The following is a 3996-nucleotide window of genomic DNA, read 5'->3' as shown; positions in this document are numbered from 1 at the left end:
GGCTCCGATCCAGACCCCCCCACGCCTCTGAGGAACGTCCCCGTTCAACTGCCGTCAACCAGCCGCAGGTCAAGATGTCAATCACTCCAAGTGTCGACTGATGTTTGAGGTCCACATTACGCTCAGTGTTGCGTTACGTTCTCAAGGAAATTTGTAAATTTCGAAGAGACAACAAGAGTTAAAGAGCTCGAACGCCAGACTGGACGAAGTCTTTCGAAGTCTAAGAACACGCTTTAAACAATCGACACTAGTCGAGCGAACTGGACGAAGTCTTTCGAAGTCTAAGACCACGCTTCAAGCAATATCGATGCTAGTCGAGCGGCTATCACAGCGCTAGGCTAATTTGGAAGTGAAGCTGGTTGACCAGGAAGCCCGAGCACGGAGAGGACGACCTGCGGATTCACGCAATACCTGAAGATAAAGACGACAACGACATGGCTGGTTTCCTAAATAATTTGCTGAAAACTTCACTCGACTTTCCAGTTTGAGCTCTGAAGAAAAAAAAGAAAACCTCGCCCCATAGTGGTTAAGTTTGGTAATTGGCAAAAAAAAAAGAATCGCGTTACGTTCTATTGATAGGGACTTCAGAATCAGAAGAAATGTTAACCGTCTTCTGGCAAAGCTCTGTGGGTCAATCAGTGGTTCTGTCAAGGCAGCAGGTCAAGTTATATTTTGTTCGTGACCAAATTTTTTTACGGTTAAAAATAACACTCTGACACTGATGATGGACGTCGACGGCCAGAACTGGACAGGAATACTTTTCATTTCTCTCGGTTAATCTCGCAGCGGATGAGAATGTCTCGACCAAATCACAGCGGTCCAGCCAAGGCTGCGAACGCCACAGACCACAGACGCTTTCTCTTTCCATCCTGAGATTTTCCAGGAAAGAATAAACACGCGTAAATAAAAAGATGCAGCGGCCTGCGTCGTACACCGAGGAACAGAGAGTCATTTACTGGAGAGGAACTCCTGGAGTTCTCTTCAATGATCGTGGTTCTGTTTAACTGGAGCGCAGATTTCTGGAATGATACAACGTCATAAAAATGATAATCACAAGGTCTGTGTGACGGCTCTGACCAGATGAAACACATTTTTTAAAACTAATGAACAACACTTCATCCTTTTCTCTTTATACTTGGTACTTCGTGTACTGAGTTGAACGCAACTACAACTCCTAAAAACCTACAAAGAGCCGTCGTTCTTCCTGCGTCTCCGCTGAGATCAGATCGACGCGGGTTCGGGCGTTCAGGTCGACTCGCGGCCTCAGTATTTTTCCATGATGTCTGAGGAGGAAGAAGAGGAGCTGAAGAAGCTCTGACAGATGTTCCTGGTCAGCTCTAAAACCGAATTACGCAGACGAGAGCCGAGTCATGGGCCGGAACCACATGGTCGGCTGAATGAATGGCACCAAATGGCAACCTAACCAGATCAGGAGCCACATCAAGATGAAAGGCGCTGAGACGGTAACTATGGAGACCAAAGAAACAGAAGGAGGCCTGGATGTGAGGAGCGTGAGGATCGTGTTTTGGATTTTAGAGTTTTTAAGAATTCAACATGTGAGGTTTTACAGCTTGGACCGAATCCATCAATTTCAACAACAAAAAAAAACAAACAAACAAAAACTATTATATATTAGTTTTTATATATTAATATTATATATTATATTTTATTATTTATATATTTTAGTATAATTATTTTAGGTGAAATGTTTATGGAGTTTATTGTTTTATTTATTTGGTACGTTTATGCAAAAAAGTGCAGATTTTTTATTTTAAATATATAAAATAAATGAGACAGATTTTTTTTGTCCATCGCTGTTTTTATTTATCTTTCATGTAGAGACTCATTTTTATACTTCTGTTATACTAAGAAATTAACGCGTAAACATTTTTGCGACTTTGACATCGGTTCATTACAGTGTCTGCCACTCATTCACGTGGTATTCACACACACATTCACACCAAACACTCCAACAACATTTACTGAAAATGTCGCCTGCAAACATTTCACAAGTCAAGTTGTAAAATACATCATTGTTTTTAAGGTTAGAGTAAAGAAATGCTGTGTTGTTCTTACCTGCAGAGAGACACTGTTTTCACAGAATATTTTAACTTATATTATTTGGAAGGTTCACACGTCCTGCACCAGTGTTTCCCAAACTTTTTTTTCTGGGGACCCATGTTTTTATTGCGACCCAAGTCAATAGATATGATTTGTAAACCATTGGGAAACATGATGTGAGACGACCGACCCATCTGAGGGTCACGACCCAGTCTTTGGGAAACAATGTCCTGCAGACATAAAATCACTTTAATTAAAGTGAAAAATCATCAGAGTATAAGATAAAAGAGCTGAGTTTTTGTTTTTGTTGAGCTAACAGTTGATCTTTACTTACCTGTTTAACTTCTAGTTGTTGTTGTTGTTGTTGTTGTTGTTTCTTTCCTGTCACAATAAGCAGAAATTGTCACATACTTTTACTCCAACGACAAATACTTCACTGTATGTGTCACATTAAACATTCTATTCTGAGAATTTCTCTGTGGTAAATGTCAGTTCAATATAAGAATCTGCTTCAGCTTGAATTTCTCTGTGGTAAATGTCAGTTCAGTATAAGACTCTGGTTCAGCGCCAGAGTCAAACCTTCAAAAAGTTTTTTTTTTTCCTCCTGACTTGTTGCCTCGCCCTCCGTTACTGAACACGGCGCAGCCCCAGAGCCCGGCCGTGGGGTAATTGTGTGCTAATGTACCCATCCAGTCTTATGTTGTGTGCCATTAAGGCGGTTCGGCAGCAGGGGGACATTCCTGTGTTGTGATTAGCTGTAATGTCTTTGTTTTTGACTCCGTCCTCCTCACATGTTGAGACAAATGGTGTTTTCTCTCAGTACGGACTAAACAGCAGCGCTGGAGTTCTTTCTTCAGCTCGTTTTGGAACTTCATTACATTTAGTCACGGCTGAACCGGTTGCGCCTATAATGTCAAAATAAATCACGCACGAAAAACTGTGTAAACGACGGCAGAAATACAGTGACATTTCCACTAATGGCGTCTGTGCAACACTTCAGTGAGATTAAAAGCTCACACAAATCACAGATGACTTATCAGTGGAGTTACCGGGCAGAAATATGGCCCCGAGACAAAATCACCCCATTGACTTGATGAAATAACATTTGTTTTTTTTTGTTTTTTTTTTACCACATGTGGATAATCTTCTCAAGGCCGGGATATAATTTTCCTGCAACACAAACACAAATAAGTGGAGTTAATGGATGATAAAAGCAGATTCATTACATCTGGTAAGAAGATTCGATTTTCTTCTTCTGGGATATGAAGATGATTTTTTTTTTTTTTTCTCCTGTGGCTACAAACAGACGGGAGGAGCAGAGAGAGAGAGAGAGAGAGAGGGAGAGAGAGAAGAAGTGCACAGATAATGGAGGCTGCTCAGTGACATTAATTGCACACACACATTTTTACAGAGATTACCTCACAGTGAACTCCAGTCTCTGTCTGGCCTTTGACAGCAGTGTAAGAGAGAGAGAAAAAAAAAAAAAAAGAGGAGGAGGAGGAGGAGGTGGAGGCGTCTGGGAGAGATGGGGACACACAAGAGTGAGAGTCGGAGACACGTCTGCAGCCTCGTCCATGGAGGAATGCTGGAATAAACATGAAAGCCGAGCAGAATAACAAGAGCGGCTGCATCGCTGTGTGAAAGTATTCGGGCCCTGTGGTGTTTTATTACACACAAAAATGCACACTTGCTTATGAAACATTCATGTATCGTCAAAGAGCGCGACAGTAATCCGACTGCAGCTGTTTCACTTTGCATACACTTCAACATCCACCGCTCATCGTCGACGGACGAAAGGTCGACGTTTGATTCTCATCAAGGCCGCTGGACGCAGGCGAGCGTTCAACCGGGGCCTCTGGGCGTGGTACGGCGGAGGCGGCGGCGGCTGCCGCCGCCAGTCGGAGACGGGGTGGGGCCCGAGTAAGAAAGCCCCAC

General features: G+C 42.7%; 1 long non-coding RNA gene across 1 annotated transcript; it reads right to left on the bottom strand.

The window, feature by feature from the left end:
- Positions 1–1798: 1798 nt before the first annotated feature.
- LOC112486777 (uncharacterized) lies at positions 1799–3955 on the bottom strand. Its single transcript, XR_003049254.1, has 2 exons — positions 2641–3955; positions 1799–2442 (listed from the first exon to the last, which is right to left on the bottom strand). It is a non-coding gene; the product is annotated as an uncharacterized LOC112486777 (long non-coding RNA).
- Between the last annotated feature and the right edge of the window lie 41 nt (positions 3956–3996).

The sequence above is a fragment of the Cynoglossus semilaevis genome, chromosome 2 (genome assembly GCF_000523025.1).
Source record: "Cynoglossus semilaevis isolate Cse_v1.0 chromosome 2, Cse_v1.0, whole genome shotgun sequence".
In the NCBI taxonomy this organism is placed as follows: Eukaryota; Metazoa; Chordata; class Actinopteri; order Pleuronectiformes; family Cynoglossidae; genus Cynoglossus; species Cynoglossus semilaevis.
The sequence above is the reverse complement of the archived record's forward strand: the minus strand, read 5'-3'. Positions and strand labels throughout refer to the sequence as shown.